This window comes from Fundulus heteroclitus, chromosome 6 (genome assembly GCF_011125445.2).
Source record: "Fundulus heteroclitus isolate FHET01 chromosome 6, MU-UCD_Fhet_4.1, whole genome shotgun sequence".
Lineage (NCBI taxonomy): Eukaryota > Metazoa > Chordata > Actinopteri > Cyprinodontiformes > Fundulidae > Fundulus > Fundulus heteroclitus.
In genome coordinates, this window is record NC_046366.1 from 932,268 (window position 1) to 947,537 (window position 15,270).

The 15,270-nt window shown below is 40.4% G+C and overlaps 1 protein-coding gene across 5 annotated transcripts in view; it reads right to left on the bottom strand.

The window, feature by feature from the left end:
• Window positions 1–15,270, bottom strand: part of dlgap1a (discs, large (Drosophila) homolog-associated protein 1a) — a 290,495-nt gene that overhangs the window by 105,327 nt on the left and 169,898 nt on the right. The gene's annotated exons all lie outside the window — the stretch shown is intronic.

Here is a 15,270-nt window from a genome sequence, read left to right on the forward strand (position 1 = left end):
TTCTAGAAACTTCTCAAGAAGAGGGAAAGTTGGGTAAAATCCATAAAGTAAAATTAGAATTAAACCATTATATTGAAAAGCAAAATAAATTTCTAATACAACAACTTCAAATAGAAAATTTTGACATGGCAATAAGTCAGGAAGCTTCCTAGCTAATCAGCTAAAAATAAATAAAGAGAAAACGACTATATTTGCAGTTACAGACTCAACTGGTAATACATTAAGTGATCCGGAAGGTATAAACAACACCTTCTGAGATTTCTACAAATCTTTATACACATCACAGATAAATCCATCAGATAACGACATCAAGCAATTTCTTGATAAAATTACACTTCCTTAAACTATCAGATAGCAAAAAAAGACACTGGACTCACCACTGACAACAGTTGAAGTTCAGGAAGCTCTAACAAGCATGCCCAATAAAAAGGCTCCAGGTCTAGATGGATTCCCTACTGAGTTTTATAAAGAGTTCTGGAATATTCTGGCACCAACGTTCCACAGAATGTTGCAGGAAATTCAGAAAAACTCTGCCACCATCAGTCTTCTACTTAAGCCAGGCAAAGATCCTATGTTTCCCACCAGCTATAGTCCCATATTCTTAATCAACGTGGATATTAAAATAATCTGTAAAGCTTTTGCATCTAACGATTAGATAAAGTCACTCCTTTCATAATCCACCCTGATCAAACTGGTTTCATCAGAGGAAGACAGTCATCCACAAACACACGCAGATTACTTAATTTAATAGATTATTCCTACAGTACAAATATTAAAACTAATATAATGTCTTTAGATAGATGCAGAAAAAGCATTTAAATTTTTTATCCGCTACCCTACATAAATTTGGTTTTGGCATTTTTTTTATAAATTGGTAAAAAATTTTATACACCTTTCCTACAGCCCATGTCAGGACAAATGATCAAACATCTTCCAGCTTTTGTCTCCAGCGGGGCACTAGGCAAGGATGCCCGCTTTCCCCCTCACTTTTTGCCATTTTTATCGAACCTCTAGCAGCAAGAATTACACAAACAAATGTCAAAGGTATAAAATGCATGAATGTAGAGCATAAGATTAGTCTTTATGCTAATGATGTGTTACTCTATCTTCAGCACTCAAACTCTTCCTTCTCTCAAGTAATTAGATTACTAGAATCTTTCTCAAAGGTTTCAGATTACTCTATAAACTGGTCTAAATCTATGGTACTGGCAATTAATTGCTCTTTTCAGAACCGCCTAGATTTACATTTGCAATCAGGAAATATAAAATATTTGGGTATTACTGTGTCGTCTAAACTAGCGGATTTAGTAAAATTTAATCACATCCCCCTTTTAAAAAAGATAGAAGAGGACCTTGAAAGATGGAAATCGCTTCCAATTTCACTTATGGGTAGGGTAGCTTCAATTAAAATGATGGTCTTACCTAAAATTAATTACTTATTTTCTAAGATCCCCAATAAACTGGTTCAAATCTTTAAACTTTTCTATCTCTAAATTTATTTGGAAAGATAACCCCCCCCCCCCCCCCATCAGCTTAAAGACACTACAGAGAACTAAAGACAGAAGAGGACTAGATCTGCCTATTCCATAATAGACTACAATACATCTCTAAATGGATAAAACATAATCCTTTAGATGAGCCCTGGATAGATATAGAACAAAAAATATGCAATAATATCACAATTTGCCGTTTATTAGCTCAAATATAAAACAGCATACATGCTTTAAAAATATTAACATTAGCTCAACATCAGCATGGTGGGAGTTTCTTAAAATGACAGTCATCACTTATCCCGTGCAGTCGTACACCCATCTGGAAAAACCCTGACATCCTACAAAATAATAATATGATAAACTTTACATACTGGAAGAATAAAGGTATTGAATACCTGGAACATTTAGTTGACGGAACCGAGTTAATCACTTTTGCCAAACTAAATATGCAATATGACATTAGTAAAAATAAATTCTTGGAATATGAACAACTTAAATCTATAGTTAGAAATACATTTAAGTATATTAAAGGTGGTTTACAAATCCCAACTAATATATTAGAGTTTCTAGATTTAACCCCCCCCCCCCAAAAAAAGTTTTTTACTGTCAAATCATACAGGACACTGACTAAAATAGATGATTCAATATCTCTTCCTATTATGAAATGGGAAGATGATTTATCAGTCAGCTTTGAACAAAACTTCTGGGCTCAGATATGTCTAAGAACTTTCAAATTGACTAAAAACACCAACTTACAACTAATACAATACAAAATCCTTCATAGAGTACACTATACAGGACAAAGATTATTCAAGATGGGTCTTGCACAATCTAATATCTGTCCACACTGCATAGGCAATCATCCGGATAATTATATTCATGCGATATGGTTATGCACACCAGTCCAGAGGTTCTGGACACAGATATGTAAGGACTTATCAAAGTGCCTGAGTTGTAAAATTTCACCTTCCCCATCAGTTTGCTTCCTGGGTAACTTTGAGGAAAGCCCTCTGGAAAAAGAAATAGTTTTCATGGTTTTCACTGCATTATGTATCGCAAAGAAAACTATCCTCATGAATTGGAAAAGTAAGGAAAATCTCAGTATCAAACAGTATAGAGATCTTTTGTTGGATCATATTAATCTTGAGACAGCATCTGCATCCACATCGGATCTATCTCTTTGGGCTCCTTTGATCAGCACCATCACTTAGTGGAATGGGGGTGGTGGGTTGCTTCCTGTAGGGCGCAGTGGCTGGATAGGGGGGTCCCTGGGGCACTGGGGGCACTCGGAGTGGGGCGCCTGGTGGGTCTGACCCCAGGGTCTGTTGCCCCCATCTGGGAGGGGCTTGGGAGGCCCACGGGTGGCCTACAGCGGCCGCTTGCGGCGCTCTCGGGGAGTTTTGCGGTGACGGACGTGGGTTACTGACCTGGTAGCTGTGCTGCCGCTGGGTGGGTCCGGGGTGGGTCTGGTGGCCTGGGGTCCCTGGAGTGTGCCGCCCTCTGGCGGGGGCCCCGGCGGGGCCTCGGGTGTTCGGGTTCTGGGGGGTATGCCGCTTGGGGTCTGGGCCGGCACGCACCCAGTTGTCTGCCCTTCTGGTGAGCTGGGGGGCCTCGGGGCCTGTTAAGCCGGTAGGGGGGCATGGACATTAACATCTCAGAGCAGATGCTCTTCCCCTTCTTGGGGTCGGCACTCTGCTAGTGGGGGGAGGGGAGGGAGGGGGAGTAGGGACTAACCAAGCCAGGATGTCTATTGTTGTATATATGGAGAGTTATTTGAATGTTAGTGCTGGGGAGGGATTACATCTACGGGTAGGGTGTGTGTGTGTGTGGGGGGGGGGGGTGGATGTGGACGTTTTGGTGGGCTTGTGTCCGGCCCCTTGTCTCAGTCCTGGTCCGTGTCATCTCCCAGTGCGGGTTTTGCCTCGGGGTGGGGGTTATGAATGCCTCGTGCGGGCTGGCTAGCCAGGGTCCCCCCTCTTATTTATTTTATTTATTTATTTTTTTGGGGGGGCCCCCTTCTCCGGGCGGCCTTTCGGGGAGCGGGGGTGCCTATTCGAGTCAGTAGGGAAGCTGGCTCCTTGGGACTGCTGTAGGCTCCCCAGTCCTTTTCTCCCCATCCCCGGACTCCTCCCTCTGCCTGCTCCATCACGCTGCCACACATGTAGGACCTTGGGGGGGGGGGGTGTTACTGGAGGTTGCCATTTTCTGATGACATCCCTCACCCCAATTATATTATGCATTTTAGACACTTTCACTCCAAACATTTTCACAACGCACATTCATGTAGGCCATGGTATAGGGGGGTGGTGGTGAAGACATCTGGGGGGGGGGGGGGGGGGGGGGGCTTATGTTGTGTGAGCCTCGCCTTGGATGGCTCCCATCACCCCCTCTCGCATTTAGACATTAAGGGTTCTGGGCAGTTGCTTGGAGGGGGTGCGCCAGCACCAGCTACCTTCCAGAGAGGGGTGTGTGCTGTGCCGGGCACCCCCTTCAGTGCTCTCAGTTTTAAACACATTTGAGAACAACATATAACAACACAACATCTGAGCGGGCATAGGGAAGATCGGGGTCTTTTCCACACCCCCGTTCTCCGATTGCGGCACGGAATCAGGGCTCACCCCCGCGGCTCTTGGGGGCTTTGGTATTGCGGTGGGTGGGGGATTTCCTCGGGGTCGCCTCTCCTCTTCCCTTGGGGGGAGGGTTGCAGATTTCCTGTGTTGGCCCCTCTTGGATGCCCTGCTTTGGGGGCCCCTTTGGGAGTCCGGGGTTATGGGTCCCCTGGCGCCTGCCTCGGTGCTTGGGGAAGGCGGGCCTTTGGTTCTTCACAACCACTATTGAGCAATTTCCTTCTGGATAAATTTCACATACACAAGTGCACCCTCACAAACACCCACAGGTGCTGGGTTCCAGTTTTAGACCACCTATCCCCGGCTAAAGCTGTCCCCGGAAATGTCCCTGATTTTACCGAGGGGGGAAATTTTGCGTGTAGACTGTTATTACGGTAGAGCTGTTGCGCGCAGAAACTAGTGTTAGGGTAGCTGATTGCGCTGCTGTTAACATAAAGACGAGGAACAGAACACACCGCTAGATGGGCGGTAATGATGCTTTTGGATGTCAGCAGCCATTAAAACACAAAGAAGAAGAGCGCACCACTTTTAAATCAGAAGAAGAAGTGGAAGTTCATTATCACAACCGGTGGAAACTGATGCGGAGCTGCCCTGTGTCATGGTAAGTGTGTTAATCGGTTAATTTTATTTGGATCGGCCTGATCCTGTGATAAATGTTTGCTTTGTGTCCAGGTTAAAAAAATAATCAATACAAACTAAGAAAAGACCACGAGTTGCTGCTCGCATGAGTAAAAGACACTGGATAAAATGTAACAGAATGATTGATAACTTCTTGTAAGGCACTAATCTAGTACTGTGGTTCTGGTACTGTGGAGGCAGTCCTTAAAGGACTGCCTCCAATGCATTTTCATGGAGGCACCTATTACTATTCATCTCTAAACGGTTCTCTTTATTATTATTATTAATTATTCGACAATTAATGCGGCCCGAACCGTAGCGTGCACCCCCACAATATAGGTATAAAAACGTGCGGCTCGGTCAGGAATAGTGTGCTATTACTTTTATTGGGGTTTCGAGTTACCATGGTAACATAACTAGCGAAAAACCACCCCCAAAAATCCCATAGGAATCAGTTGAATCGGGTAGAAAAAAAGCCTCGAAAAAGCCTCCAAATGACCATTTTCAAAGCTGTACTGTGTCGTCATGCTTTCACCTACGAACACAGTTTAATCTTTTATGGTTTTCTTACAGTTACTCCTCAAAGCTCATGTCCAAAAATCAGCGAAATCATCGTTTATAATGAAAGTCAATGACAGAATTCTCAGACTCTCAGAGTGGCTCACTCTGCCATTTTCAAAGATTTCAAAACTCCGAACAACTTCAGCCTACTTGCTCAATTTTCACTCTACATAGATAAGTTATACATCAAAATGTAGGTATTTTTGTCTGGGTTTAGGAATTGTAACCCTCATTGGTGTAGGATTTATAGATTTTTTGCAAATCACCTCAGACCACCACAATCCCAAAACGCTCCCTATTCATTTCCTATGGAGCGCTTTTGAAAAATGACATCCGAAAATCCAAAACATCACACGTTTTCGCATCATTGCTACTCCTAAACCATTTAATTTACAGGCATGAGACTTTCACACATGAATGTCCCGACACTATTGGCACTCACAAAAAAGGAATTTTGTGGATAACTGTTACGGTTTTGCCGCAGGAACAATTTGTTCGGGAGTAGCGAATGTGCAAAATCCTGAAAACGCTTTGGAGCTGCATCCTTCCACATGATCCATTTTTTTACATCGTCGCTGTGCCTACACTGATTTTTGTACAAACATAAAAATGAGCTCCATAGTCCTCAAAAGCCTGCTGATACTCACAGTCAAATAATTATTTTGATATCTCTTATACTTTTTCAGCTACAGCGATTTGTTCGGGACCGTTTTTAAATGACTTCTGCATTTCCATAAAAATCCCCTTTATTTCATAATTTTTTACACATTTATAAAAATATTTCCAGCAAAAACCGATAGCTTGTCTTCTTCCCCTATTCGTTACAAAATAAACGCAGAAAAAATTATATCTCTACTATTTACGGATCAGGAGATATGAAGTGTTGTGCAAGGCAAAGTATTCCATTCTATTCCAATGAGACAGAGTCTAACCAAAGTGTCTGCACTTCAGTAGACTGGCCAGCTGCAGAGGTGTGAGTGAGTTTCCATGACAACTGCACTCTGCTGGTCAGAGGTTACTATAGGTCAGGGACAGGCTCCATTGGGATAGAATGGCAACTTTCGACGTACACTGCAGTGGCTGTGATAAATGTAGGAATCTGAAATTCGCACAGTCACTTCCTCTTAACATTTTAAAAGTTTACAGTGATTATCAGGCATGTGTCACTTTTCTGTCCCTTTTTTGATTTCACATGCTTTCCTGTTGGGCCTCTAACGCCAACAGGACCTGGCAGGATGCCCAGACCCCCCCCCCCCCCCTATAAAGCACCACCCACCGGTGGGAAATGGCACTACACACCATTTTGGTCTAATGTTGAGTTCTGGGCCCAGATTTTGTGAGGCTGAGTTGACCCATGGCCTTTGATGATGTTTGGTGACATTAAGTATTGGCACCCTTTTTGAGGAACTTTCCAGTACTGGATTTGGACCAAACTAATACAGTACTATCACCAGTTGATAGTGAACACAACGCTGTTAGCGGCTAACAGTTAGCATGTTGTTAACCGGAAGTAGCTCTAGAAAGTAGCTCTAGGAAGTAGCTCTAGGAAGGTCTTACCAACTTCTACTTGACAGAGTCTGTACCTCCTTTACAGAGAATGTTCCACAACAAAGCTGCTGCTCTCAGTGGTTCTGCCTCATACTCAGCTCTTTAAAAAATACAATACTTTTGTCTTTTTCATGTAATATGGCTAAATCAGTTTTATCTAAACTATGTAATTTTAAAGAAATTATTGCGGTAACTTCATTATTGTAGAAAAATGTTGCTTGTTATAATGTCACATTTTTGGCAGGCATAATGTAGCTGCAGTGTGCACGTGTGATGTTGCTCACGGGGGGTCAAGTGAATGCTCAGGGACTCTGTGTGTTTGCTCAGACACATGAAACATTAGGGGGGACATTGGTCACATGGCATCTATCATGTGGAGCTCAGAATATGACTTAATGTTAAATAAACCCATATGGATTTATACAGATGAATACTTTTAGTGACATACACATCTGTAATTGTAAATAAAAGATTTTAACAGTTTTGTTTCATTTGCTCACTGGTTATTATAGTTTCTAATATAGATTGTTATATCAATGTACCTTCTTTTCCTTTCTTTCTTGCAGACAGATCTGAGGAATGACCAGAAAACATAAAGGGCCAAGGATTGGTGGCAGGATTTGGAAGACTTATCTGTCTGTCTGTCTGTCTGTCTGAAAAGGTGAACGGATGGACTCTACCTGCCTGGTTCCCATCATGAAGCATGGAGGAGGAGGTGTGATGGTGTGGGGGTGCTTTGCTGGTGACACTGTTGGTGATTTATTCAAAACTGAAGGCATACTGAACCAGCATGGCTACCACATCTTGCAGCGGCATGTGATTCCATCCTGTTTGTGTTTAGTTGGACCATCATTTATTTTTCAACAGGACAGTGACCCCAAACACACCTCCAGGCTGTGTAAGGGCTATTTCACCAAGGAGGACAGTGATAGGATGTTACGCCAGATGACCTGGCCTCCACAATCATCCGACCTGAACCCAATCGAGATGGTTTGGGATAAGCTGGACCGCAGAGTGAAGGCAAAATGGCCAACAAGTGCTAAGCATCTCTGGGAACTCCTTCAAGACTGTTCTGGTGACTACCTCTGGAAGCTCATCAAGAGAATGCCAAGAGTGTGCGAAGCAGTAATCAATATGTATATCGATATGTATATATAAGTATGTGTATATTTATATATGTATATATGTATACATATATGTAAATATGTTTTTGTATATTGTTAGTTATATATGTATAAATGTTATATATATATATATATATATATATATATATAATGCTAAATATTTCAGCACATGACTTTCTCAGTACTTGATAGTTTTAGAACATAACATAAAAGTATAAGGCATTTGACATTTTAAAAGTTTTAAGCCCCTCCTTAACATGAGAAATCCTCGTTATTCCATGCTGCAACAACAAGCAGTTTTCTGGTTGTGTGAAAACGTTTCACAGGTAATTTTACAGTCAGTGGATGTACTAACACTATCAGCAACTAGGAAATTATGTGCTGAAATATTTTATATGTTATTCATATTAAATATATATATATATATATATATATATATATATATGTGTGTGTGTGTGTGTGTGTGTTTGTATTTTTGTATATATATATATATATATATATATATGTAAACATATATGTAAATATATGTTTTTGTATATTGTTATTTATAAATTTATGTTATATATATATATATATATTTAAATAAATGAAATGCAAAATATTTCAGCACATGACTTTCTCAGTACTTGATAGTTTTAGAACATAACATAAAAGTATATGGTATTTGACATTTTAAAAGTCTTAAAATCCCCCCCCCCCCCCGAAACATGAGTAAATCCTCGTTATTCGATGCTGTAGCGCACATATTCCCTAGTTACTGGGGGAAAATAGGGAGTACCAATATGGCGGCTGGTGGCTTTAAAGTGACTCGTTCTAACAGTGGGCTATTAGCACTGTCACTACCCGATCCGTACCGGTAGCACGATCTGTAGCATCAGCTCATTTGCACACGCGTGAACAGAATAACTTCCAGGTCGCCAAAAAAATAATGTAATTACGGTACTGAAAATACTTATTTCTATACTTAAATCATTAAATAATGCTAAACTATATTGTAAATAAAATATTGAAGACTTTTCTGAAAGAAATTGATACATTTTACATTCTCTCCATTGTATTGCTTGACATCATCATCGGATATGCTCAGAAGTCCGGGAAGACATCATTGTGTAACGTTTATCTGTATTGTCTGCATGCACTCTGTTAGTTTTATTGCATGTTCAAACAGGACTGGAAAAAATATTTCATCCTTAATTATACAGTGAATTTTGTTATACAAATAATCTTGTTCTAAACATTTATTTTATTACAAAATTAAAATTATCGATTGAGATTTTAGCGCCCTCTGGTGTACACATCATAAACTAGAGAAGACCTCGTCATTATAGTAGCCGTATTGTTTTTTTTTACAAAAACGAACAGGGAATAGAACAAAGAACACACACAAAACAAAGGCATGCCTTATTAAAATGCATTTTTATTAAGCACAAAATACATACATATGCAAATCAAATAAATTATAAAAAAATTCAAACTTCAAAAAACTTCAAAACCAAATACGTTTCTGTACTCCTATACGTGTTTATAGCTGGGGGTGTATGTACTTTAACAAATGGTTTATAAATTTTTATTTCCCTAACCACAATTGGGAAACATTTTTGCTATTAAAAAAACCCAAAAATAATGTATTTTTTTAATGTATTTCTGTTGTTTAATTTTTAGAATATGCAATATTGCTGCAAATACAAAGATATACAAAAAGAAACACCTGCCTCAAAAAAATACAAAAGAATAAAAAAGTAAGAAAAACAAAAAGTTATTCTGTTCGCGCACGCGCAAATGAGCTGATGGTACGGATCGTACTACCGGTACGGATCGGGTAGTGACAAGCACTCCAGAAAATAAGGTGGATAATATAGCTTAGTAGGGAAAATAGAGAGTACCAATATGGCGGCTGGTGGCTTCAAAGCGACTTGTTCTAACAGTGGGCTATTAGCCCTCCAGTGTATAATATAGCTTCTTCTTCTTCTGGGGTTTAATGGCGGTTGCCAACAAACTATATAATATAGCTCAGTGGGTCTACTCTTTATATATGTCTATGCTTACCACAACACCCAGGTTATAGAACTCGGTTTCCCATGATGCTTCAGAGACCTAAACATGGAAGCATAAGCCATTACTGGGCTTGCGTGCGAGACCGGTCAAGGAGCCGGCTGTTCACTGCAGCATGTTTTCTCCGATTCAATCTAACTTTATTTTCTTGGCATATGTTGTTTTGGCGGCTTCATTGGTTAATACACAAGAGAACTGTCTTAAGATTTAAAGCCAACTGCTGCCGTTCCACTTTGAGTTCTGCTGTCTCAACGATCAGCTGATCCACAGTGCTTGAGGGAGCAGTGACAACAGATTTAAATACCAACGACATGCCACATGACTCCCAAGATATAGGATACCCGTTGATTTTATCACTAACAAGGTGGGATATGACGTTCCAGTTTCCTGTTTTCCTCTGTGTGGATTGACAACGGCACCCCCGCGTCACGGTAAGTTGATCAGTTTTCCGCATCATCTTTGTGAACGTTTGTTTATTTGTCAACACCTTTCTTTTACCACGCCAACACCAATCTTGTTTACTTGTACAAAGAAACTATGTTACTGTTTCAAATGTTGATTTCTCTGGCTGCGATTCATGAGCAAATAAATGCATCGTCTTCCCTCCTCAAACCAAACCCCTCGCCTTGGTGTGGGCAATGGGAACCGTGTCCGGCATGGCCCGACTTTTTCCTGTTTTAAAACTGCTACGGTCTTCTTATCTTCTTTGTGTTTTAATGGCAGCTAACATCCAAAAGGATTATTACCGCTAAACAAGTGGTGCGCTCTGTTCCTCGTCTTTATGTTAACAGTACCTCAAACAGCTACCGTAAAACCTGTTTCTGAGCGCAATATGCTGATTTTTTTTTTTCTACCGTAATAACAGCCCGTATGCAACATTTTCTCCCTAAAACATAAACTGTTAAAATCGGGGACAGCTTTAGCCAGGGACATGTGGTCCAAAATGGACATGTCCACGGCCACGGAAATCGGGGACGTCTGCTCACCCAGCTACTCCTGTTATGTTAGTCTTAGCTTCTGAGCTAATCTACAAACTACGAAGCTAACACACCTGTCGACAGCTTTTTAAAGGTATACTATGCAACCAGGGTTGATTTTCCAGCGAGGCTCCCCCCAGAGGGCGAAAGTAAAAGTGCACTGTTGTAAAGATGCTCAGCAGTTCTGGTTTCTCCATCAAGCCAGGCGCGGTTGTTTTGAGCTTAGCAGACAGGCGAACGCAACGAAAAGTCGAAAAAACGACAGTACAAACAATGACTAACACAGTGAAAGTATGAACATGCACACAAAGAGAGAGAAACCATTCCAATGTTACTTACAATCGCATCAGCAGAAACGCGAGGTTCGCGTCAGCCTTGCAGCCTTCTTTTTCTTTTAGCTCTCGCCATTCGGAAAAAGCTTGCCCGATGTTCACCCGTGTACGACTCCTCTCTCTGTCCAGAGCCCTTTTCCTCTTTCTTGCCTGCTCCGACATGGGCTTTCGCTGTTTTCTCACTGGTTCCGCCATGATAACTGCACAAATATCGCCACTGCGCTAGCAACGAGCATGCCTTTCACTGGAGGCGTGTAGCAGTTCTCGCCGTAAAGCAAGACCGACTCTCGCGATGCACCAGACTTCTGAGCTTGTGGGTGCGGGCTGAGGGCTCCTGCAATTGCAAGTATGGTATTTCCCCTACAGACCACCAGGGCGGCCGAGGAAACCTTTGTTCGACCTGAAATGACTCATTTAATCATCCAAAACGGTATGGAACACATTAATTAACTGAAAAATGTTGCATAGTATGCCTTTAAACTTTCTTTTTTTATGTTTTGCGGGGTTTTTATTGTTTAAATATGCCTTTACAGTTATTTGCTTTAATACTTTATTTTTTTAAATATGCATTTATCTGTGAAGTGATGCGTCACATCAGGTGACAAAATGCAGCTCTCTGATTGGCTACATTGTTGGTAGTACTGGGCCATTTTTTCTGGAACAATCCTTTCCGACTCTGCTTTCGTCAAGGTAAGATGTATGTTTGCTCTCTACGTAAAACATGCTTTTTTGTTGCTTTATCTGACTTAAATATGATTAAAATTGTCATAGTTTATGATTAAAAACTCTCGGTGGCTGTTTAACCGTACTTGCTAGCTTGATTTGAATTAGCTTGTACCCAGAGCTACATCTGCATGCTAAAGACAGTTGCTTTTATCTTGATGGGAACATAAAGAATAAAGGGCGAGATGTTACATATGTTGACTTTTTCTACTCGTATTTTTTTTTTTTTTTTATCAAACATACAGTAATAAACTAGGTTTTGAGAAACATCCTCCATACTTTTTTTAATCTCAAAGGTGGTAGATGTGTACAAAAAAGGAAAAAAAATTTTTTTCATGGTAATTCTTGCCAAGGTACACATTTTTATTCAGAATTAATCAGAAACTTCTTCCCTATCAAAATAAGAACTCTTTTTCATGTCCGAAGATGTTCTCATCCTTGATAGGGAAGAACGTTGGTTTTAGAGAGGCGTAAAGGAAGCCATTTTTGTGAAGAAAAACCATCCATCATCAAACGGCTGGAGATCTCACAGTCAATCTGTCCCCTTTCCATACAATGCTGTTATTGCTAGCATGACTCAGCCTCCTGAGAACAGGCCATGATTAACACTTCAGTGGTCAGTTGTAGTCTGATGGTCTCTTTTGATTGTGACTAAAAGGGTTAATGTACATGCTTAATTCCAAAAGTTCTGCTTAAAAGGCTGACTTACTGGTAACTCTGCCTCAAAGTCTCTTGGTGATGAGATGAAATGTTTCAATTAAGAAGAAACCATCTAGAGGACTTACTATATATTTTTTATTTTTATGCCTGCATCCTAAAAATGTCAGTTAAACATTGTTTTTGAATTTTGTACCTACGACAAATGCACATTTTAATGTCAATGGTTTTGTTTCCATACAGCCGTCTGTGAATGCACATGTTGACAAACAGTTTATATGGTAGCTAACAGGAAGAATGTTAAAATAATTTTGATTTTGGAATGTTTTTGCTCCAATTCATACAAATGTGAACCACAAACCTAAGATGATATTCTAATACATCTAAGCCAGCAGATATAATGAGCCACAAAGGTGTCAACAAGTAAACATTTTTAAGTCTTTAGCATGTAGGGCAGGACAAGGCAAATTTATTTGTATAGCACATTTCAGTACAGATACAATGCAAAGTGCTTTACATGATTAAAATATAGGAAAATAAGACAGAATAAAAGCAAGCAGGAATAAAATGCAGAAACAAAATAGAACATGGGAAAATAGAAATTAAAAGCAAACAAGTAAAAACAGTTGGACCACAAAGTGAACTAATGATGTTTAAGTAAAACAGTTTAACTAGAGCAATAGAAGGCAGTCCTAAAAAAAATGTGTTTTTATACTTGATTTAAAGGAACTCAGGCTTTCAACACTTTTACAGTTTTTCTGGAAGTTTGTTCCAGATAAGTGCAGCATAGGAACTAAATCCTGCTCTTCCGTGTTTGGTTCTGGTTCTGGGTATACAGAGCAGGCTGGAGCCAGAAGACCTTAGTGGTCTGGAGGGTTGATACACTGATAACAAGTCTGTAATGTATTTAGGTGCTAGGCCATTCAGGGATTTATAGACTAACAGAAGTATTTTAAAGTCTATTCTCTGAGATACAGGGAGCCAGTGGAAGGTGTTCAGAACCGGGTCCATGTTCTCTACGTTCTTAGTCTTAGTGAGGATGTGGGCAGCAGTGTTCTGGATCAGCTGCAGCTGTCTGATCCACTTTTTAGGCAGACCTGTGAAAACACCGTTGCAGTAATCAATTCTACTAAAAATAAACGCATGGATTAGTTTTTCCAGATCCTGCTGAGACATTAGTCCTTTAATCCTGGAAATGTTCTGCAGGTGATAAAAAGCCGACCTTGTAATTGTCTTTAGATGCTTTTGGAGGTTCAGGTCTGAGTCCATCATTACATCCAGATTTCGGGCCTGATCAGTGGTTCCTAGCTGAAGCAGCTGAAGCTGTGTGCTAACTTTTGATCTCTTCTCTATTGGTCTAAATATTATTACTTCTGTTTGTTTTTATTCAATTAAAGATAGTTTTGACACATCAAGGCATTGATTTCTTCTAGGCATTTACTCAGTGCCTGAACTGGTTCATAGTCACCTGGTGACATGGTGATGTAGAGCTGTGTGTCGTCTGCATAGTTATGGTAGCTGATATTGTTGTTTTTTATGATCTGAGCTAGAGGAGCATGTAGATATTGGAGGAGGGGACCCAGGATGGACCCTTGGGGAACCACACATGTGACTTTTGTCGTCTGGGATGTAAAGTTACCTACTGACACAAAAAAGTCCCTGTCCTTTAAGTAGGATTTAAACCAGTTGAGAGCTGTACCAGAGAGGCCGACCCAGTTCTCCAGGCGCTTTAACAGAATGGAGTGATCGACAGTATCAAATGCTGCACTGAGGTCCAATAGAACCAGCACGGTGGTTCATCCACAGTCTGTATTTATATGGATGTCATTAAACACCTTGATAAGGGCGGTCTCTGTACTGTGGTGAGCACGGAAGCCAGACTGGAAAATGTCAAATCGGCTGGTCATTCTTAAGGTGTTAAGTTGTTGAAACTCAGCTTTTTCAATAATCTTACTGATAAAGGGGAGGTTTGAGATGGGCCTGTAGTTCTGGAGTAGAAGTTTGTCTAAATTGTTCTTTTTCAGCAGTGGTTTGAAAATTGCTGTTTTTAGGGACTGGGGTAAAACTCCTGACAGAAGGGACGTGTTTATTATCTGAGTCAACTCAGATGCTATGACAGGCAAAACTTTCTTAAAGAAAGTTGTTGGTAGAACATCAAGGCAGCAGGAGGAGGAACTTAACTGCTGCATGATCTCCTCTAAGCTTTTGTGGTTTATTTGGCTGAATTGGGACATTTTGTCAGGATAACTTCCAGTTGGATACAGCTTTGGTTCTGGTGTTATTATGGATGTATGAACTGATCCTCTAATTTTTAGGATTTTCTCAGTAAAGAAGTTAGCAAATTCATTCCAGGCCCTGGTGGAGTGGAGTTCAGAAGCCACGGACACAGGAGGATTTGTTAATCTGTCGACTTTGGCAAATAAGACACAAGCATTATTAATATTTTTGTTGATAATCTCAGAGTAGAAAGATTCTCTTGCATTTTTCAGTTGTAAGTTATATCTGTAAAGTCTCTCTTTATAGATGTCATAGTGAACTTGGATTCTCGTCTTTCTCCA